Source organism: Lathyrus oleraceus, chromosome 1 (assembly GCF_024323335.1).
Source record: "Lathyrus oleraceus cultivar Zhongwan6 chromosome 1, CAAS_Psat_ZW6_1.0, whole genome shotgun sequence".
Taxonomy (NCBI): domain Eukaryota; kingdom Viridiplantae; phylum Streptophyta; class Magnoliopsida; order Fabales; family Fabaceae; genus Lathyrus; species Lathyrus oleraceus.
Window position 1 is genome coordinate 19,940,025 of NC_066579.1, and position 24,973 is coordinate 19,964,997.

Here is a 24,973-nt window from a genome sequence, read left to right on the forward strand (position 1 = left end):
TCTGTCTGACTTCCGTCTTTCAGGTCTGGACTTCAGCGCCACTGACTTGTTCCTTTTCTGAGGCTCATCCTCCTCTAGTTCTATCTCATGGCTTCTGAGAGAACTAACAAGTTCTTCAAGGCTGATACTGTTCAGATCCTTTGATAACTTCAGAGCAGTAACCATAGGTCTCCATTTCTTTGGCAGACTTCTGACAATCTTCTTAACATGATCTGCAGTTGTGTATCCCTTGTCTAGCACTTTAAGACCTGCAATAAGAGTTTGGAATCTGGAAAACATAGCTTCTATAGCTTCGTCATCTTCCATCTTGAAGGCTTCATATTTCTGGATCAACGCCAGAGCCTTCGTCTCCTTGACTTGGGAGTTTCCTTCATGGGTCATCCTTAGAGAGTCAAGTATATCTTTGGCTGTCTCTCTGTTGGTGATCTTCTCATATTCGTTGTATGATATGGCATTTAGAAGTATTGTTCTGGCCTTGTGATGATTTTTGAACTCACGTTTCTGATCTTCTGACATTTTGCTTCTGGGAACTTCAGCTCCATTTAAGGTTGGAGGTTTGTATCCATCTGTGACAATGTCCCAGAGGTCAGCATCATAACCAAGAAAGAAACTTTCGATTCTATCTTTCCAGTAATCAAACTTTTCTCCATCAAAAACAGGAGGCTTGGCATTGTAAGAATCTTTCTCATTTGAGTGGGCCATTTGTTTTTCTCGCACTGGATCTCTCTACACTGTTAAGTGTTTGATTTGAAAATCAATAACAGAGCCGGAGCTCTGATACCAATTGAAGGTGAGAAAAACAAGAAAGGGGGGTTTGAATTGTTTGAAAAATAAGCGCTTTTGCAAAATGAAATCACACAATGATTTTATACTGGTTCGCTTATAACACAAAGCTACTCCAGTCCACCCGGCCAAGGTGATTTCGCCTTCAACAAGGACTTAATCCACTAATCTTGAAAGATTACAAACAACCCCTAAGAGAAAAGAAAATCTCTTAGTCCTCTCAAGTCTACAGACTACAAAGAGTCACTTGAGGAAAACAAATAAAAATAGATACAAGATGTGTAATCTAGAATGCTTCTAAGAAAGCAAATATTACAAACTTAAGAACAAATTTTTCACTTGATAAGCAAAAGCTTAGTGAAAATCTTTGAAGAACAAAGATGTTTTTCTTGAGCGTGATATAATTTCAGTATAGTTTTGGCTAGTGATTTCTTCATGTTTACTGAATGAGATTTCTTCTCTATTTATAGGAGTTGAAGTAGAGTTGAAGTAGCGTTGAATCTGTTGGATATTGAGATGTAATTACGCCATTCCATTAATAGCTTCTGCAGTAGACTTTTTCACTTAGAAGTGACTACTTACCACAATTAGTATCTTCTTTCTTGGAAGTGGAGATTAACGTCTCTTTCTAATTGAGGAAATCCATTTGCAGAACTTTAACTTGGCTTAAACGTTACTTCATCATGATTAACAATTCTGATTAGAGTCTTTGTGTATCTGGAGAAATTGGCTTCTGATGTTATTTCTTGAATGTTCAGATGGCGCTGATAACTTCAGAGTTTGCAGAAGACATTTGTTCAGAGTCAGAGCTTCTAGACTTTACTTCATGTTCAGATGCTTCTGATACTTGCAGTTTTGTCCAGAGTTTAGAGCTTCTTGAATGAGATTCCTCTTTAGATGCTTCTGATACTTGAGATTTTGCATCTGATCTTGTTTTGCATCTGATGACATCATCAGATTTATTTCTTCTTTCTTTAGAACCCTGCACACTTAGAAACTTTTCGTTAGGGTACCACTTTTGGTTTCATCCTTTGTTATCATCAAAATCATGGAATCTATTGTAGAACTATTTTTGTTCTTACAACATGGGTTTCAACTTGGAGCAATAACAGCGGCAGGGACTGATGGATTTCCAGCTTTAATCAAACTCCTGCCGAATCCAGAGCAATTTTAGCCCTTGCCGTCCATGACGAAGGTTCTCCATCTGTGCTGCAGAGAAGTTGGTTCAAGTCTCTATTTCATCTTTTCATCACAGCTTTCTGTTGTAATAAATTTATTGCTCAACACTGCATAATAGGCTTTTGTGGAACCTTCTGTAATGATATTCTTGACTGGAGAAAATTTGTTCACAATAATTTAGTCAAGACTCAGAAACACTTCCAGTGGAATTCACCTCCAGTGAGATATCGTGCTTTCTATATGGTTATGTATAACCTCTGATTACGCCATCACACCATCCAATACTGATTCTAAGTGCTCGTCTGTTTTTGCGGATCAATGTCCAAGTGCATGCCAGGATCAAACCTACAGTTGTAGCTTCTGTTGAGTGTATCTAGAAGTGAAACTAAAGAAGCCCCAAAGACTCACTCTTATCCTGTATACACCCTACTGTAAATAATGACATTACTGTTTTATATGTAACGGCTAATTTTTTAATATTCTTGCATCCACATTTTTGTAACGTTGAAAATTGTGGCATGTGCAATTGGTAGTGTTCGACATTGAAACTAAATTAACATTGGTTTGTTTCAATACTAATTTTGAGAAGAGAATCCAATTTGCTTCAACTCCAAAGAAAACCAATGCAATCAGTCCTTGATTCACTAACAACAACGATTCACTAACAACAACGATGCACTCCTCCATCTACCAGTCCTAATTTTCAAAGCAGGTTTTCCATAAAAAAAAACAACGGATTCATCTCCTGTGCAAGAAATGATACACTTCTCCTCATGCTTGTAAACTTCAATAACCTGAGAGTTAGAATCTTCTTCGTTTCCATCCATTGTTCGTCAAAGACTGCACTAGATAGGGTTTAGGGATGCACAGAGGTTGCGTTGACTTTGGTCAAAGTTCATTTTTTATTTTTCTTGTATAGAATCACATGTACTGGCTTAAAATGGATGAAATGGATTGGAATGGCTTGAAAAAATGATTGGAGATTGTTTTCACCATTGGCTTGAATGTTTGACTCTTGAGAAGCAAATAACTTGACTGATAATGTGTATGAACAAGACCATGAAATAAGACCATAAGGTCATAGTATCCATGAACCCATAACATGACTGGCATGTGGTTAGAAACACAAGAAACTTGGTTGTTCAGATGACCCAGACCGTAGAGGTATCCACAATCACAACACCATGACTTTGGATCCAAATCAATCCTCATGTAGAACCAAAGTTAGGTTAGGCCAAGCACGCCAAACAAACATAAAATTTCAGGAGCAAAATCGGGGTATGACAGTTGCCCCTATTTAAGCGTCTTCAACTAGAGAATATGAAGCAGGATGTTCTTCATATGATCATAGTGGGAGATGGTTAAGTACTAAGAAGACCCGGATTTTGATCCTGAATCCCTATGAAATAATTAGCAATGCCTGTCAGAATTGGCGAATGAGCAATCCCCAAAAGAAGAATCCGTCTGGTACGGTGAAAATCGGCCTGAATACCGAAACAGAAAGTTGGCCTGGATACCAAAATAAATGGTAACAACGGAATACCCATGGCCTGAACGCCGCACTAAGCATCGGAATATGAGAGTATCAATGTTGGTCTGATCACTGGAAATCTGGTCTGAACACCACTTTGGTCTGGATATCGAAAAAAAAACTGGCCTGAATGCCACTTCGGTCTGGATACCGGGAACTGGCCTGGACGCCACTTCGGTCTGGATACCGGGAAAACTGGCCTGAATGCCACTTCGGTCTGGATACCGGGAAAACTGGTCTGAATGCCACTTCGGTCTGGATACCGGGAAAACTGGTCTGAATGCCACTTCGGTCTGGATACCGGGAAAACTGGCCTGAATGCCACTTCGGTCTGGATACCGGGAAAACTGGTCTGAATGCCACTTCGGTCTGGATACCGGGAAAACTGGCCTGGACGCCACTTCGGTCTGGATACCGGGAAAACTGGTCTGAACACCACAAGTTCTTCGTCCTGACTGTTGAGAACTTCTTCGATCTGGAATCGGAAACTGGCCTGAACGCCACATCGGTCTGGATACCGCCTCGGTCTGAACACCGGAAAACTGGTCTGAACACCACAAGTTCTTCGTCCTGATTGTTGAGAACTTCTTCGATCTGGAATCGGAAACTGGCCTGAACGCCACTTCGGTCTGGATACCGGGAAAACTGGTCTGAATGCCACTTCGGTCTGGATACCGGGAAAACTGGCCTGAATGCCACTTCGGTCTGGATACCGGGAAAACTGGCCTGAATGCCACTTCGGTCTGGATACCGGGAAAACTGGCCTGGACGCCACTTCGGTCTGGATACCGGGAAAACTGGTCTGAACACCACAAGTTCTTCGTCCTGACTGTTGAGAACTTCTTCGATCTGGAATCGGAAACTGGCCTGAACGCCACATCGGTCTGGATACCGCCTCGGTCTGAACACCGGAAAACTGGTCTGAACACCACAAGTTCTTCGTCCTGATTGTTGAGAACTTCTTCGATCTGGAATCGGAAACTGGCCTGAACGCCACTTCGGTCTGGATACCGGGAAAACTGGTCTGAACACCACAAGTTCTTCGTCCTGACTGTTGAGAACTTCTTCGATCTGGAATCGGAAATTGGCCTGAACGCCACATCGGTCTGGATACCGCCTCGGTCTGAACACCGGAAAACTCTTCATGTCTATCAGCATCGGCGAAGATAACAAAACAGTGATACGTGATCCGGCACGCATGCCAAAGACTTATGCTGGGAATAACAATCGAAAGATTGGCCAAAGAGTGCATGAGATATATTATCTATAGCCGTAAAAACGTAGATAATACACTCGCATGGAAGATTATCCATAACCGGGTTGCAGGTTGTTAAATGAATAATCGACCGAAAAGAAAGGCATCAGGGTACCAGGACTAGGCATGCAAAAGATGACCAATCAGAAGAGGATAACGTTGCTAACTCGGAGCAAATACCCAAAAGAAAGGGAAGACCCAATGGGGACAATACTGCTTGATCAAGGCAAGTATCCAAAGGGGAAAAGAGTATCACTACCACAAAGAGGGGATTACATCTACCGGTTTGTAGGCAGAAAACCACAGAAAAGTAACCAGTCATCGACCAGGATGAGCACAAAGGGTTAACTCTGCTAGGGGATGAAAGTGGGATTTTACGACTACCAGCCAGTAGGTAGAAAACCACAAAGATAGGACTTACAACTACCGGTTCGTTGGTAGAAGCCACAGAAAGGTAACCAGTCATCGATAGGATGAGCACAAAGGGTTAACTCTGCCAATGGGATGAAAGTGGGATTTTACAACTACCAGTTAGTAGGCAGAAAACCACAAATTCCGCTGAGGATGAGATGAATGAGTGCCGGTTAGTGAGCGACTATTCATTTATGCCCCAGGGAAGCACGGGAGACAGCCAACAGGAAGCCAGTTTAGGATCGATCCAAAAAGAAGACTGAAACAAGACTCATCCTAATGAGGAAAGAACTCAATAGGGAAAACCCCTCACGTTAGGGAGGGAACGGAAACAACCGTCATCCACGAGGATGTATCTCGGTGGGGAGCGCAGAAGGAATGATGGACATTTTCTGCTTAAGGGGTCGACTCTATATGGAGAGATCAGACACGCCCACATATGCTAGGGGAATTGAACCAAGCTTGCAAAATGATGCCAACTTCGGGGAGTAACACTGCTGGGGATACCCATTCAACTAAGGAGTCACTTGCTGGGAAAACACCAACTTCTCAACCATGCTGATGAACCCAATTCTGAAGCCGATCCAACGGCGCGATGCTAAACTCTTTCCAACAACCCAATCTCGGCTGGTCACCACGGCCTAGGGCTAATGGACATGTTTGCAATGTTGATGCATGAGTTTTTTTTTGTTTTACACAATGCCCCATGATCATGGAAATGCTATGCACTAATGATGCAATATGCTATGATGAATGCATAAACACACGTCTCCTCCAGAGACAACACCGGGGAACTCCAGGAACTGTGCTGAGGATCCCATAACCATGTCAACTTCCATCCTGCTGGGGAAAGACAAACCTTGCTGGGGATGCACTCCATCGAACCCGAACTGCTTGGAGATTGCCCTACTAGGGGAGGCAACCCATTCTTATCTCTACTGGGGATGATTTTCTCCGAACCCGATCCGCTTGGGGATCTCACTGAGGGAAAACCATCAACACAAACCCTACTGGGAAGGCAGTAACCTTCAGGCTCGCTGAGGAGACACTGATCTCAAATCTGTTAGGGAGGATCTACTGGAGAGATCTGTATCAACAAATAGCAGGAGACAACCATCAACAGATACACGGCAACAGCTGCATCATGAGTATTTGAATGCTATGATTATGCATGTATGCATGATACCTAAAAATGTATGATGAATGCTGACAAACAGACGTGCTCAACACACAGGTCCGGGAATCAACCATCCGGTACCACTCTTTCAGAGGGAAAACCAAAGTCACCAGAGAGCCAAGAAAATCCACTGGAGACTGGGATATCAGGGAGCAACACCATCCTGCTGGGGAGGAAGGCCACCAGAGGTTTCCGGAGGGATCGTCAGTCATAACTGGAGAAAAGAGTTCAACATACTGGCGGACGCGCCACAACAACTCGTGCTGGAAATCAGAGATACTCAGAAGCAACCAGATCTCTGATGAAGATAGATAGGCCTTAATAAAGCTCCTCATGCTAACAACTCCGTTGGGGATCTATCTGAGGACATGATGGAGTACTGGATGTCAATCCACCAAATACTGAATCTTCCAAGAATAGCACCCATGCTGGGGGAGGGAGGAAGATTGCTCTGCTGGAGAGAGGAAAGTTGAAGTCTTCAATAAATGCTCTGCCTAGGACCGCCCCACAAAAAGCGTCCAAACAGCAAACTTGCTAGGGATGCCCCACAATAGGGCTCAAACAGCACTCTACTGGGGATGCCCCACTATAGGTGCTAATAGGGACTTGGAAGAAAAAAACTGCACTGCCGGGGACATGAAGATGAACAACTTCAACCAACACTACACTGGGCAATCTCGCTGAGGAGAAACCATGAGAGGTTCTACAAGGAAAAGATACAGTCATGCTCGAGATACGAACAATTGTCTTACCTGTTGGTAATCATACCACCCTTGGGAGAGCACTGTGGGTCTCCTAAGTATCCTTCCATCATTGTGAATATTCACTTAGTTTGAGAACAATTTTGAAAAATTTATTTATTTTGAAAAACAATGATACTTTATCAATTAAAACATGCAAAACGTTTGTTGAGTTGAAACAAATAAGAGTGCAAATAATTGGATAAAAGCTCAAATTGATGTGATGGAATGGTAGTCTGCAAAGGGCGAGACTCCATAGATCTGTACAAGTTTGAAATCGGTGATATATATTGGAGAGGGCTACATTGAACATAATGACCCTTACTCTACCATTCTGAATTTCGATGTATTCAGAGCTTCAGTCGACGACGCATCGAGGATTCCTGACGGATGACAGATATAGAACACGGTCTTGTCAAGATGCAGTTACTTGCCAAATCCCTAATTTTTTCCTAGATTGCCCCAGTGTGAGGTGATCAATCTAGCGGGATGCAAATTCTTTTTTTTCAATGTCTCTAACTTTTGCCTGGATCGCCCTTTCGGGTTTTCAATCCACCGAGACGCTCCTTTTTGCCTAAGTTGCCCTTTGGGGTGTTCGACTTAGCGAGCTTTTTGTTCTTTTTTGTTTTTTTGCGAAGTATTTCTTGACTGCATCGGGAATCCACAGGACGAGTGAACTTCTTCATCCATTGCTGTAAGTCTCAAAGCACCGCCTGAAAAGACTCTCTTGACAACCTATGGGCGTTCATAGCTTAGGGTTCACTTGCCCCTGGAATCGGGTACGAAAGACAAGACTTTCTTGAGCACAGGGTCCCTCGGAACACACGAGGCTTGACCTTCTTATAGCGTGCTTTCGTCACTCTCCGCTGATATAACTGACCATGACACATGGCAGTTAATCTCTTCTTTTCGATCGAATTCAACATCAGTCAACTTGGGACTTTGAGGGTGCTATTTTTTTCTTTTGTTTCTTTCTTTCTTTCTTTTGATTCTGATTTCTTTTGATTTTGCACCCTCTTCTTTCTTTGTATTTTCTTTTTTTCTTTTTCTTTTATGCCCCAGTTGGCTGTTCTGCTGATTCTCGAGATACAGCTGAGTGATCTTCTTTTCTTGCTCAAGAAGTCGGGAAATCTCGTCAGGAATCCCTTCACCATCATCTTCTTCCGCTTCGAATACAGGGAATTCACAATTGGGAGATGACGTCAGACCATTGTGTTCAATGGGTTTAAGAAACAACCTGCATAATGATTTTGATATGAAAAGCTTTTTGAAAATCAAACAAGACAATCGTTATGCAGATGAAAAGATTGCTTTTATTCTTGTTTTTTAGGGTTTTTTGTGATCACCAATTTCATGTAAAAAGTGAAAAAGGAAAACAATTGGAAAAAACAAATGTTTAACATGCATTTATTTGAATGAAAATATCATTGCACAAAATGTTGCCAACAATGTCATCACTTCTCCTTTTGGCATGGGAGAAGGGTTTTTAAACAAAGTGATTATTACTCTGACTTATGAACGACTGTAGGAACGCCCACAGTGACCCAATTGCGATAGATCCTACCAGGGATGACAAATGTCAGAATCCTTTGCATCAGCAGCTTCTGCTTTTGAACAACCCTTTTTGTTGAAGATCTTAGAAGAAAAGCCACCGCCGGCCCGGGGCTTGTTGTCTTCAAGCTTGATTAACACTGGGACCTAAATCCTCGAAGCTCAGAATCCCTGATCTGACAAGGTCCTGCACCTTATTCTTAAACTGAAAGCAGCTTTCCACGTCATGACCAGGAGCACCCGAATGATACACACAATGCTGATCGGGCCTATACCACCACCGAGGGTTGACAGGCATAGCCGGCGGGTCTCTGGGAGTAATCAAGTTCCGCTCTATCAAAGAGGGATACAGCTCTGTGTATGACATAGGGATCGGATCAAAAATGATCTTCTTCCTCTCATTACTCGTACTAGCTTGATTATCATTGTGAGGCTGGTAAGCCTGCTGTTGAGGACGATGTTGCTGATGCTGATATTGCTGAGTTGGTCTTCTCTATTGTTGTTGAGTTTGAGTGGCTGGAATAGTCACAGCAGCAACTTGTCGATGCTGTCCTTTGTTCACGCTCCTCCGACGGTGCACAACGTTTGTTTCACCCTCTCCCCTTCTGGGTGCCCCAGAGGATGGCTTTTTAGAACTTGAAGGATTTGAAGAGCCAGGATGGCGAACCGGAGCAAGGGTTGCTCTGACATTAACAGTCTCTGTAGCAAGGGGCTGTCCACTGATTATAATACCCCTCAAATCTTCACCCACGGCATAGTTGTTGACGGGAATAGTGACATCAGTAATTTGATCATTGACAAGGACCCCCTCTGGTGAAGCACGACTGGGCGGCAGAATCACAGCTTCCTGTCTCTGGGCTAAGGCACGCAGCTCCTCTTGCCCCTGAACAACCCCTTGCATCATGGTCATGAACTGGGCCATGTTTGCCCTCATCTCAGCCAACTCATCTTGGACTTGATCCATACTCCTCTGATGATTCAATCTGGTTGCGGTGCGGACGATGATCAACAATCCAGTCTCAGTCAAAACCCAGAGTGAGAAGTCTCTCCCAAGCATGTCCGCAATGCAAGGATGATATGTGCATGATATGCATATGATGCGGATGCTATTTTATCATGAATGATCCTGAAAAGGATATGCACATGCGAGTTAACTTTTTTCATGCATTATTGTTTTTTTGGAAAATAAACATGCTATGATGCAAATGATGGAGCCAAGACTGGCAGGTTGTGCATCTCGGCACACAGGATCCGAAGCTTCGGCTTGAACTCTGATCACAACCATCTGAAACCCAAAGTCAAACTGATCAACTGGCATCTGAACCCACGTCTGGAGAACTGAGTCACCATCTGAGTGAGCACCCACAGATTCAGCCCTGGGATCCGAAATAAACGGAACCCGCTGATAAACCACGGACAGAACTCCGGCGCCCCAGAAATAAACGTCCATAAATTTGGCTGAACCAAAGTCACCATCACAGCACCACTGGCAGAAACCGTATCTGTAGAGATCAAACCCTCCCCTCATAGGTAAGTTCTAAGAACAGAAGTTAGTCAGCTTCAGCCCTTCAGTCGAGAATAATACGTTTACCACTGAAGGTTTGGCATTATTACGGGATAAAAGACCTCTGCTGACTCCCCTCAACAGGATATCCTAAAGCAAGTTCCCAGTCTCGGGGTCCTCGGATTGAGCAGCGAGAATGCGCCCACCAGAGCTAACATAATCACGTCTCGGAGGAGAGGCCTCGACTGAGTTCTCGGGAAATGGTCACCAGAGTCGACGATTTCTAAAGGAATATCTGTCGTTATGGAACACCCATAGGACAAAATATATCCAAGAGAAACCTCGTCTGGGTGTGGTTCTTCACGAACGACTTAACGTAGCAACATGCCACGCAAGCCTCATGAACATCCACTCTAAAATCTGTGTGTACACTCAAGCCTGGGTAATGGGCTTACCTCTCATAGAACACCCCACCCCAACAAACAGATAAACGGCAGCAGATACAACAAACATATGTACATGAATGCAATAAGGTAAAGCAGGTAAATGCTGAAAATAAATAACTGTACAAAAGAATAAACACGCAAAAAACAAGAAACCTACAAAAGCTAGGAGGGACTCGCTTAGGGAAACCATGTCCCCAGCAGAGTCGCCAGCTGTCGCAACCCGAAAAATACGGAGGTGCGAAAAAAACAACCGGCGAAAGAAAATGACAGAAGAGTCGCCACCGTGCGTTATTTATCCCAAAGGAGGGAAAGGAAACGCTCGAAGTAAACCTGGAGAAAGGAAAGGAAAAGACAAGGTCTCGCAACCAAATCTTGGGTTCGGGAGTCGATTATGCGAAGGGAAGGTATTAGCACCCCTACGCATCCGTAGTACTCTACGGGATCCACTCTTGTTGTTTCTTGTCTAAAAGGTGTGTATGTTTATCTAATGTACTATTTACTAAAAGGGTCAAGAGAAAAATGACTCGCACAGATATCGCATCCACTGCATACGTATCTCATCTGGAATGAGAATCAGAGTCTTCGTAGCTCGGGTACCTATGGGTGAAAGAGATGAGTGTGCTCGCTAAGACATCGCATCTTATGCCTACGTATCTCATCGGGAATGAGAATCAGAGCAAAACGTAGTTCAAACTAACTACGGGAACAAGGGTCTCGATTGCAACTAGGGCAAGAGAAAAGGAAAGTCTCGATCGCAACGAGGGCAAGAGAAAGGGAAGGTCTCGATCGCAACGAGGGTGAGAGAAAGGATCGCAACGAGGGCGAAAGAAAACAAGGATTAGTTGTTAGTCGTTAGTCAAACTCGGCAAGACATCGCATCTTGTGCCTACGTATCTCATCTGAACATGAGAATCAGAGTTGCCGTAGTTCGGCTACACGCACGCCAAACAAACAACACACAAGCAGGCAAACATGGAGCCTGAATGCCAATCATTGGACTTACATCAGCATCCGAACCAAAACACACACAAAAAGGCAAACGTGGAGCCCGAACGCCAATCACTGGACTTACATCGGCATCCGAAACAAAACACACGCACACTGGAACCCGAATGCCACTCGATGGACTTACATCAGCTTCCAAGCACACAACAACCAAACAAGTTAATAGGGAGTCGGGAACTCGAGCCTATAACTGTCAAGCACACACACAAAAAGAAAGAAAAGGTGCCCGGAGTGGTCTCGCACGACCACCTGCCTACATACCTCGTCTGGAACAAGGATCAGGGCGATGTAGTTCCCCTACATAGGGGTTGCCATCTGAACATGGACTTAGAGAAGGAGGACACCAGTTGTGTCAAAGGAGAGTGGGCGATGTGTTCACGTCCTAGCAGTAGGTGTCGCAGCTCGCTGAATCGAGTCTTAGGCAGTTACCTCTTTGCAATAGAACGGACTACATGCCACAAGATCGGAGACGCTCGGAAAGGTCTAAAAGAAAAGGGGGAAGCTCTGCCCTAGAGTTGTCATGCAATATGTACTTAGGTATTAGGATTTACAAATGGGAATATCTACCTAATGTTGGCATGCAAAGAATATGGGAATTCTACCTATGTTATCATATAAAAGAATAAGGGAATCCTACCTATGTTATCATACAAAGGGTTCTATCTAACGGGTGCTACCTAATCGGAGCAAGAATCGACGAATGGAGCAAGGAGAAGTGTTAGGGATTAGGGTAGATGGCGATGCATGAAGCAATCGACTTACAAGGTTGATGGCGATGCATAAAGCAATCGACTTACAAAAGGGTGGATGAATACGTGCTGGTTCTGTTAGGTTTTGAAAAATGATTACTCGACGTTGGATCGAGGTTTTGGTCTTGTTTTGAAATGGTTATCGAATGTTCCTTTTAGTTCTTGTATTAACAGATGAATAAAGAATGAAAGAATACATATTATACATTTCATGGGAGAGGGATACATTTGTTATGAATGGGGGTTGACATGGCAATCAAGCAATATAAGTATATGCCTCATACACCATACAAATAGGCCAAAGTTAATCAAACAGTTAAGATATGAACAAGTATATAATCGAATCAAATAATCAAAGAATGAAATAATAAAGCATTAAACAATGTATGAGTGTAAGTGCGAAGGAACCGGCTCATTGTAAGAAAGCCCAAGAGTAAGCTATGTGAGGTCGATGGCGATGCTTAAAAAGCAATCGACTTACAAGGGTGTAAAAAATGGGCTCGATATTAAATCGAGAAAAGTATGATTTTTATAGTTTTAAAAATGGTTTTGAATGAAATGGTGAAATTAAAAACAACCAAACTTATGTTATGAAACTATGAGTATCGGAGAAATGAGAGTATAACATAAACATGAAGGATAAAAGAGAAAATTAAATGCCGCAAAAAAACCAAACATGCTACACACAGGTATCGAACCCACTATTAAGAGGGAGATAACCAACTCCCTTCCCGTCAGGCCATAAGCTGCTCACTGGAAAACCAAAGCTCACAAAAACCTAAATACCAACCGTGACCCTCCAAGGAAAAAAAGAACAAACAAAAAGGCCAACTATGGACCGCATGGATTAAGTTAGCCCAAACCCCACGAAGCAGTGGCCAAGATACAAAAAAAATAAAAAAATAAAAGAACAAAGAGCCCAACGGTCACCCTAGCCACATGGCTGTTGGGTGACGAAAACGTAAAACCTTCTCACAATAATACCAACCGGCGGTATTGATGAGAAGCTGATGTAGTAGAAAGCCACACAAGTCCCAATGGCACAGCAAATGAGCAATCAATAAAAGGTTTCAATCATTTTAAATGCAGAAAAAATAAAATGAAATGCAAAGGATAATCACAAGTCCCAGACTATTTTCAGAGAAAGCAAACCTTCACAACTTGAGGAGGTCCGAAAGTGAGTAATCGCGACAACAACGAAGGTCGGCGACGGAAATGAAGCCCGACCGGAAAGCAACAACAAGAACCGTTGACGAAGGGGTCAACGACGATTGGACGGCTGACGCTTGAACCTTTCACTCTTTCGCCAATCGAATCCCAACGGTGCACTCGAAACTCGCCTTCCTTGCCTCTGGTGTGAGCTTCGTCCAACGGCGGTGAAAAAAAGGTCTAGGGTTCTTTAGACTTTTCCTCCTTCACCTTCGTTGATTAGGGTTTTTTTTTCTTTTTTCTCGCCGCTATCTCCTCTTTCTCCCTTCTAGGGTTTCATGAATAGTAACCCCTTTTTATACAGGACCCCCCTCTTTCCTCTGCTGCGTTTTCTGCTGTGTAGTGGAGCCTTCATACGGAGGATGTTAGGGAAATTTTGTCCTCTTTCAGCAGGTGGTCCCTCTCTTAGGCTCCTCAACCTTTACCGTGAGTAACAGGCAAGTCACTACTGTAAATTTTTTGACACACTTGAAACAAACGGAACGTGACGCTTATGGATTATTGGAACGGGATTGTATCAATCCGTAACTGTTATTGTTGATACTTGCAGGAAATAAAGATATAACAGACGTGACAACAGGAACTGGTTTGGTTGTGCATGAGAACACTGCCGCATTGGTGTGAACATTTGTCTGGGCTTCAACTCCGGAATTTGTCACATGATCTGCTCCATCATTTTTCAAGGTTTCCCCCAAGGTTGGTGTTTCAATTTATTTAGTATTTTGAATCAAAGAAAGAGCTTCTTATGGTTAACAAATGCATTGGCAGTTATTGGATTGTTTGCTGCAAGTGTAACGACGACATCAAAACTATGACAGGATTCTGGGTGTCGATTTTCATTTGACTTTGCTTAGGTACTTTAGGGGTCTTTGATATATCTTTTTTTTGTTGACAGTATTGGAACCATTGTTCTGCCACCTTCTCCAGATGCTGATAGATCAATTGCAAGAAGCACGACTCAGTTGGCCCGACATCAAGATGCCGATTCTTCAAGGATTTTTTGTACGCCAATAGCGTGGTCCAATCTCTGAATTCAGCCTCATCTGCAGCTCATATATATGGTGTTGGTATAAAAGCCATCCCTTCAATATGATTTCAAATTAGAAACAATACAAGCTCCTTTGACTGGTTTCTTCTTCATTGATTTGCAGTTCATATCACACCTGGATTTTTCCCAAAGAGTCTTCACACACTAAATTTGTCAAGAAACAAGATCAGCACCATTGAGGGCCTCAGAGAATTAACCCGATTGCGTGTACTTGACCTAAGTTTCTTTTCAGCTTGAACTGACCCTGTCTTGTTGGACTGGATCTGCTAAACCGTTAGTTGAGTTATGTTAAAACAACTTTCCATAAATTTATGTTAAGTGAATTAACGGCTGGTTAACTGCAGATCTGAATTATTATGCAGGGCTTTGTGTTAGGAATGGATTTACAGGTCATGCGCTGGTGTTCCAACCCTTGGAAAATGGTGCAGGTTACATATTTGGCTTGATTTTGTGTCCCACCTGTGCATGTTAATGGTTCATGGTGTAGAATTCATGGAAAGCCCTTGCTGAAAGTGGTTTTAGGTTGGCTGATATGAGTTTGGAAGATCTTTGTAGGCTATGGATAGGTATTTGTTGAAAATGCCCTGTTTCATTTCTTGAGCCGTGGTTACATCAAAAGGAACAAAGCACTTAGCTTGCTGGTCTAATTTTTGGCTGATTTGTTCTCTGCAGGTTTTGCTTGAACTGATGTGAATGGGTATGGGTTGTTGTGCTAGGTTGAGCTGCTGGTTAAGGGATATTTAGGTATCCACCATTCTGCATATGCACACCCTAATCAACATGGATTGCACTTGACTGCATGGTGTATGGCTGATGCAGGAAATTGAAACACCTCATACCAGATGTTTCCTTGCGCACGAATGCATTCTCCGTGGTCTTCTATGTTAGGAAGTGTCGTCATGTAGATAACTCTCTTCCTGTACTGATTTGTGCTGGTAGTGTCAATGGTTTAAATCCCGGTCTACAAACTTACAAGGCTAGCCAGCATGGAAGACCTACTTAGGATGCCATAAATGTCATGGTTTGCTGCTAATTCCTGTTGTTGCTCTAAAGGTAAGTTTCGCAACATGGTTGGATTTCAGGTTGCATCTTTTAATGACTCGGGTTTATGCAGGTACGCGAGCTTTGTCCTATCATCCATTTCGCACAGCGGTACTTTGGCATCTTCATGATAAATACTGGGAGTTTTAACAACAATCATCTTCCCAGAAGTGCAAAGGACTTTAATTCGTTCTCTCTTAATCCCCGAGACTTCGCCGTCTATTCAAGTGATGACAGGATCCTCCAACCAAACATGGGTTTCAACTTGGAGCAATAACAGCGGCAGGGACTGATGGATTTCCAGCTTTAATCAAACTCCTGCCGAATCCAGAGCAATTTTAGCCCTTGCCGTCCATGACGAAGGTTCTCCATCTGTGCTGCAGAGAAGTTGGTTCAAGTCTCTATTTCATCTTTTCATCACAGCTTTCTGTTGTAATAAATTTATTGCTCAACACTGCATAATAGGCTTTTGTGGAACCTTCTGTAATGATATTCTTGACTGGAGAAAATTTGTTCACAATAATTTAGTCAAGACTCAGAAACACTTCCAGTGGAATTCACCTCCAGTGAGATATCGTGCTTTCTATATGGTTATGTATAACCTCTGATTACGCCATCACACCATCCAATACTGATTCTAAGTGCTCGTCTGTTTTTGCGGATCAATGTCCAAGTGCATGCCAGGATCAAACCTACAGTTGTAGCTTCTGTTGAGTGTATCTAGAAGTGAAACTAAAGAAGCCCCAAAGACTCACTCTTATCCTGTATACACCCTACTGTAAATAATTACATTACTGTTTTATATGTAACGGCTAATTTTTTAATATTCTTGCATCCACATTTTTGTAACGTTGAAAATTGTGGCATGTGCAATTGGTAGTGTTCGACATTGAAACTAAATTAACATTGGTTTGTTTCAATACTAATTTTGAGAAGAGAATCCAATTTGCTTCAACTCCAAAGAAAACCAATGCAATCAGTCCTTGATTCACTAACAACAACGATTCACTAACAACAACGATGCACTCCTCCATCTACCAGTCCTAATTTTCAAAGCAGGTTTTCCATAAAAAAAACAACGGATTCATCTCCTGTGCAAGAAATGATACACTTCTCCTCATGCTTGTAAACTTCAATAACCTGAGAGTTAGAATCTTCTTCGTTTCCATCCATTGTTCGTCAAAGACTGCACTAGATAGGGTTTAGGGATGCACAGAGGTTGCGTTGACTTTGGTCAAAGTTCATTTTTTATTTTTCTTGCATAGAATCACATGTACTGGCTTAAAATGGATGAAATGGATTGGAATGGCTTGAAAAAATGATTGGAGATTGTTTTCACCATTGGCTTGAATGTTTGACTCTTGAGAAGCAAATAACTTGACTGATAATGTGTATGAACAAGACCATGAAATAAGACCATAAGGTCATAGTATCCATGAACCCATAACATGACTGGCATGTGGTTAGAAACACAAGAAACTTGGTTGTTCAGATGACCCAGACCGTAGAGGTATCCACAATCACAACACCATGACTTTGGATCCAAATCAATCCTCATGTAGAACCAAAGTTAGGTTAGGCCAAGCACGCCAAACAAACATAAAAATTCAGGAGCAAAATCGGGGTATGACAATACTGTCAAAAGCTTTATGGCAGTTCTCGGTCCAATGACAAGACTGATCTTTCTGAATAAGCTTGAATATAGGCGCCCATGTGGCAGTCATGTGTGAAATAAATCTTGAGATATAATTCAAGCGGTCGAGAAAACCTCTGACTTGCTTCTCAATTTTGGGCGCAGGCATCTCTTGTATTGCTTTGACCTTGGCAGGATCAACTTCAATACCCTTCTCACTGACAATAAATCCCAACAACTTACCATAACAAACACCAAATGTACACTTATTGGGATTCAAGCGGATTTTATACTTCCTCAAATGCTGGAATAGCTTCAACAAATGCTCAACATGTTCCTCTTCATCAACGTATTTAGCAATCATATCATCAACATAGACTTCAATCTCTTTATGCATCATATCATGAAAAAGTGTAGTCATTTCTCTTTGGTAAGCTGCACCAGCATTCTTTAAACCAAAAGGAATCAGTCTATAACAGAATGTTCCCCAAGGTGTAATGAATGTGGTCTTCTCCATATCTTCGGGTGTCATCTTGATCTGATTATATCTGGAAAATCCATCCATAAAGGAAAAGACTTTAAATGTAGTTGTATTGTCTACCAATATATCAATGTGCGGCAGAGGGAAATCATCTTTAGGAATGAGTTTATTCAAAATATCTATAATCAACGCACATACGGACTTTTCCGTCCTTCTTCGGAACAATCACAATATTGGCCACCCACTGCGGATACTCAGCAGTCACATGGAAACTGGCGTTAATCTGCTTCTGCACTTCTTCTTTGATCTTCACTGCCATATCAGGATGAATCCTCCTCAATTTCTGCTTGACTGGTGGGCATTCTGGTTTCAACGACAATCTATGCTCCACAATCTCATAATCCAAACCAGGCATGTCTTGATAGGACCAAGCAAACATATATGAATATTCTCGGAGAAGATCAATCAACCCATTCTTAACGTATGGACACAATCGAGACCCAATCTTGACTTCCTTCACATCATCCTCGGAATCCAAGTTGACTAACTCAATCATCTCTTCGAATGGTTGAATGGCTTTTCCTTCATGCTCAAGAAGACAAGATAATTCATCACTTACTTCTTCGTCACTTTCTTCCTTAGCCTCAAACATAGGGAATTCAAAATTTGGAGAAGGAGAAGGATCATTGTATTCAATGGGGTTAGAAACCAACCTGCATAATGATTTGATATTTGGATTTTAGAGAAGTGAATTATGACCAAATATTATGCATATGGACAATTTATTGTTTATTTATGTTTTTTGTGATTACTATTTTTCAGAATAAAAGTAAGAAGCAAAAATAAAACATCATAGATGTGGATGAATAGAATTATATTTTATTAATGATCAAATTTGAAATGCCCAAACAATGTTCTCTTCTCCCTTAGGCATAGGAGAAGGATTTTCAAAAACAAATAAAATCAATTACTTAGATCGATGCATAATAACAGGATTATCAATAGCAGTCCAATTGTTACAAGCTTTTCCATGCGTCACAAAATTGGTGCAATCTTCATCTTCATCACCCTCTATTGCTGCAGCTAAGTGTTGTTCATTACCATGAATGAACCCTCTGCTACTGAAACTGGGTTGCGCATCTTTAGCTCTAACCACTGATGAACCTCGTTGGAAACCCAAACCGGCTCTGCTCTTATTGTCGGAGACCTCTACCATTTGTCCCCACTGATCAGACCGACCATCTTCAACAATTTTCTATGCATCTTTAAATGAGGACATGGGTGCCCTAACTCTCTTTTCCTCAGCAATAGATAAGGCTTGGAATGGAGTTTCAACCTCATCCTCAGCTTCTACATAAGAGAAAGATGACAGGTGGCTTACCAACAAAGCCTTCTCCCCGCCAACAATGACAAACTTTCAATTCTTGACAAACTTCAGCTTCTGATGCAACGTTGAAGTAACGACTCCTTCCCCATGAATCCATGGCCTTCCCAATAAATAGCTATAGGCCGGGTGGATATCCATTACTTGAAAAGTAATTTGGAAGTCACTCAGACCTATCTTCACTAGAAGGTCCACTTCGCCAATCATAGTTTTGCGAGAACCGTCAAATGCTTTGACGATCACGCCACTATATCTCATAGGAGCTCCTTGGTATGACAACCTCGACAGAGTTGACTTAGGAAGTACGATCAATGAAGAACCGATGTCTACCAACACATTTGACAGAGTGTCATCTTCGCAATTCATTAAGATGTGCAGAGTCAAATTATGATTTCTACCCTCCTCGGGGAGTTCTTCATCACATAAACTGAGATTGTTGCAGGAAGTGATGTTAGCTACAATATGGTCGAACTGATCTACCGTAATATCATGTTCCATATACGCTTCCTCTAACACCTTCTGCAGTGCTTCTCTGTGCTCTCAGAGTTCATTAAACGAGACAACACTGATATTTTGGAGGGAGTTTGGAGCAACTGCTCCACCACATTAAACTCACTCTTCTTAATCAATCTGAGTACCTCATCATCATCGTTAGGCTTCAAGCCGCTGGATTCACCAGACTGACACCTTGGGGCACTAACAGAATCTACCACAGGCACTTCAACCTTTTTGCTAATAGATATATCTTTCACATCCTTCGGGAACACCGACCCAAAGACACGATCATTGTGGGTCACCTTGGTAACATCAGTTATACTCACAACAGAACTGGTCGTAGGCAAAGTAACCTCTTGACCATTCTCTAGCATGGTAGCATTTTACTGATATGGGACAACTTTATCGGATGCATACGGGACGGGGCCCACTAACCGTATAACCAACAGCGATACCGATTTATTGCTGATGTTATTACTGATGCTGGTGTCGTACTGAATTACTAACCTCTCGGGAGTTTTGAACACATGGACTATAATATTGACATCGTCACCTAAGTGACGGGATTGGAAGATTTGAATCATACCTTCATCCATCATCCGCTGGATGTCCCTCTTCACAATAACACAACCTCTAGGATTGACATTGTAGATTGCAGAACCATCATGGTTATGCTCACAATCGCTAACCAAGCAGATATCCTTGTGCATCCTCACCAAGGACCTTCTCATGAAGCGTACATCATATATTTTGAATTCCCCGGGACAACTGTCCACCATATTAACAAATGAATTTCCATGCGCAGGTAGTGGGTTAGCTTTGACGTTAGGCGCACGGTCCTTAAAGGACACCATTCCACTTTTGACCAACTTCTGGACTTCATACTTCAGGGGGTAGAAATTCTCAATCTCATGACCGGGAGCTCCTTGGTGAAAGGCATAGCGAAGTTCCGGTTTGTACCACTATGGAAGTGGTTCAGGGATTTGAGGTGGATTTCTTGGTTGCAACAGGTTCTTGAGAAGCAACGACGGGTACAATTTTGCATATGTCATCAGAATGGGTCAAAAGATACCTTCTTCCCCTCAAAGTTTTGTTATTGTTGATGATTGTTGGTATTGTTGTTGTTGTAGGTGTTCGTTCATTGTTGTGGTTGTTGTTGACGTTGTTTATGTTGAATTGGTGTTGACTGATTGTTTGAAAATACCGGAATGACAGACGATACTTGATGATGGTGTTGACGGGATGGTTGACTTCTTCTTACATGAGGCCTCCTCTGCCTCCCAACAGATACTGCATTAGCTTTACTCTCCTTCTTCTTAGCAAAACTGTTACCATACCTCTTGTTGGACGATGCTTCCTCTCTAGATAATCGTCCCTCTCGGACACCTTCTTCTAGCCTCATCCCTATGTTTACCATCTCGGTAAAATCATTGGGGGAACTGACAATCATCCGCTCATAGTAAAATGAGCTCAGGGTCTTGAGAAAAATCTTGGTCATCTCATTCTCTTCCAAAGGAAGGGTAATCTGAGCGACAAGCTCTCTCCATCTTTGAGCATACTCCTTAAATGTATCCTTATCTTTCTGAGACAACGACCTCAACTGGTCTCTATTTGGCGCCATATCCATATTATATTTGTACTGCTTCACGAATGCTTCTCCCAAATCATTGAACATGTGGATGCTCGCGCTATCCAAACTCATGTACCACCTCAAAGCGACACCTGTCAGACTGTCTTGAAAATAATGGATCAATAACTGATCATTATCAGTTTGAGTAGACATCTTTCTAGCGTACATCACAAGATGACTGAGTGGACAGGTATTCCCCTTGTACTTTTCAAAGCCAGGCACTTTGAACTTCACCGGGATCTTAACATTTGGAACCAAACAAAGTTCTGCAGCACTCTTTCCAAACAAATCTTTACCCCTCAAAGTCTTCAAATCCTTTCGTAACTCAAGGAATTGGTCTTTCATTTCATCTATCTTCTCATACAGATCAGGGCCCTCAGACGGCTCAGAATGATAGATAATGTCTTCCATACGGGGCAGAGTATGCACAACTGGTGGCGGCACAGACATGATCGGGCTAGATGTCGGCATGGAAGCGAAAGTAGGCGCAAAACCTTCAGGCATGCAATTTGGCGGCATTCCCCACGGGAATCCAGCAGGCATGTTAGGCGCAAAATGAGCAGTAGTAGTAGGAATGATAGAGGTAGCAGCCTCTGAAATAACAGTCCTCTGAGGAGGAGTTGCAGGCGTTGGAGAAGATTGATTCTGAGCGGCTAGCACTGACTCCATCATGACGGTCAGACAGGAAATCTTGTCCTTCAAGTCTCTATTCTCTTGCTCTAGATGCTCCTTTATCTTTGAGTGATTGGCGCGGGTATTGTATCGATGAGTCAGCTTGGCTGAAGCACAGAAGAAATACCAATAAGACATCTGGTGAAAGAGAAACCTTCTATGCAAATGATGCATGAAATGCAATGCTTGATTATTTTTATTTTCAAGGAACTTACTATATTATCTGCAAATATATATATATATATATATATATATATATATATATATATATATATATATATATATATATATATATATATATATATATATATATATATATATATATATATATATATATATATATATATATATATATATAAAACAACAATTGCGACAATTTGACATGATCATAAAAATCTCTTTTATTTATAGAATTGGAAGGAATGCACTAAGTACAATTTCAGAAACCAAAATGTAAAATACAAGAGTAAAGGAGACTAGACATCCTAAGGATCCCTAACAAAAATGTTAGAAGATCTGACTGCAGACGCGTACTTCCTTCGAATGCGTCAAATCTCGGTCTCAAACGAAGTCTTCATCTGAGTGTTCTCAAGGACAAGCTGGTCAACAATCTTCTTCCAAGCAACTGAAGGCTGAGGCATACTATAGGAAGATGAATCCTCCGGTTCTCTCTGTCCCTTTGTCACTCGGTCTTCAAGTAGCTCAATAAGTGCATCTTTGTCTTTAGACTCAAGCTACAATTCCTCATGCTTTCTGCTCAAAGCATGGAAATGCTCTTCCCACATATTCCTCTCTTGCTTCATCTTAGTGAGCGCGTCTTCCAACTCCTCTACATCTTGGTTAGGGAGAGTTAATGGCTCAACCACAACCATAGACATAGGTCTTTCACAAGCATAAGGCATCTTCAATTCCAAAGCTCTCTTATTCACCCAAAGAGTGTAAGCTTCTAAAGCTACACAATTGCACGGACCAAGCTCGAATCTTCCTTTCCTATGCACATTATGCCAAGCATGCACAATCTTATGCTTCAAATGTTGGGGATCTTTACCCTCTTGATAGAAAATACCTTCTAACAAAGTGTTATTAGGTTTGTCTCTCAAGGGGAACCCAAGCTGACGACGAGCCAAAGCAGGGTTGTAATTAATTCCTCCTTGTGTACCAATGAGAGGCATATTGGAGAATTCACCACAACAATCAATAATATCCTAGCTGCTTAATGAAGGATCATACCAAACTATATCATCATTAGTGAGAGACATAAGTCTCTGAGACCACCGTAGACATTGTTTGTTCTCTATAAAAGTAGGCATCTGAGGCAAGTGCGAAATAAACCACTTGTACAGAAGAGGAACACAGCATACAATTATTCCACCACCCTTCCTTAAATGCAAAGGGAAGTATGTATCTCCTAACAGAGTAGGCACATGATTCACAATCAAGAAAATTCTAATGGCGTTAACATCGACAAAACCATCAATGTTAGGGAACCAAGCTAAACCATAGACGAGCAGCACAAAGATAGCTTCAAAAGCATCCACACTACCGGCTTGAGCAAAGGCAGTAGGTTCCTTGATGAGGAATTCAGAAGTCAAACCAAACAATCCTCCTTTCTTCACCCAATGAGCCTCTATCTCAGACTTCTTCAAGTGAAGAGCTTCAGCAATAAGATGAGATATGGAATCTCTTCCTTTCCACTAAAAGGCACTTTGTTAGAAACAGATATTTCCAAGAGATGGGCATACTCCTCCAACATAGGCACAAGTTGATAATCGGGAAAAGTGAAGCAACGATAGAGAGGGTCATAAAATTGAACCAATACGCTCAAGAGTCCTTCAACCACATCAGTACACAAAATATATAGAAGCTTCCCATGACGTTGCTTAAAGTCCAAGGGATATAATACAAAAGATGACAGCTTCCTTAACTCTTTCAAATCAGGACATCTGAAACTGTACTTCTTAGTGCTCCTTCGTCCATAATCCATGGTCTGAAAATATTTGCAAATAAGACCTCGGTTCCTTGAAAATTTTCGTGTGATGAATGTTATGATGCGCATGAATGCATGAATGCAACAATCACAAATAAGGGATCACACACAAGGAAAACAAACAAAGGTCAAGGGATAAATCAAGTCATTGTCAAGATCAATCATCCATTTTGGTGGATCATGGTTTACACCTTATAAACACCCAAGTTCCATTGATATTGACAAGACTTGATTGAATCAACCAAGAATCAAGGGTTTGTTGTGAGTAACGAGCATGGAGTCTGGGTAAGAACCATCCCAAATGAGTGAACTAAGGATAAAAACGTGTAGATCATGTTCTAAAAAGTTCCCAGAGTCTTAATTCCATCAACCGGATATTACAGGTTAGGATGACTGACTCATCAACCCATAATATTCTCAAGAGAAACTCGTCTGAGTGTAGTATTACGTAATAACTTTTATCAAGTCTACACTTGAATAGTCTCTGCACTACATCCGAAATAGGCCAAGATGGGTTAAATGTTCTACGATCCTCAGCTTCTCGGACCCCAAATCAGAGAGCGTAATGCCTAACCACAAATAACTTTTGTGACATTCCTAACTCCAAAATGGTCACCACTAAGTAGATGGGTCTCAAGCCAACTTTTTAAGGACTACTCCACACAAGTCGAACATGACTATACCATCCTCCTATCTTAATTGCACTCAAGTTAGGGTTATAACTTATCTCACCACTCAGGGATCACTAAGCACAACAAGCAGATTATATCATACAAACAAATATACATACATCAAATATACAATTATATACACATTAAAAAAGTAGGCTAAACCCACTGGAGACTACTCCCAGTAGAGTTTCCGCTTAACTTTTGTAGCGGTAAATTCATGACCATCAAGGTATGGATAAGCTAGACGTCAATAAAACCAGAGTCGCCACCGCGCTTTTATTGTTTTCGAGGGAAAAGGGAAAAGTACAAATAAAACCCAAAAGATAAGAAGTTTTCAAATCAAAACTAATAAAATTCCAGAGATTACAGATAAGGGGGTTGGTTACACAAA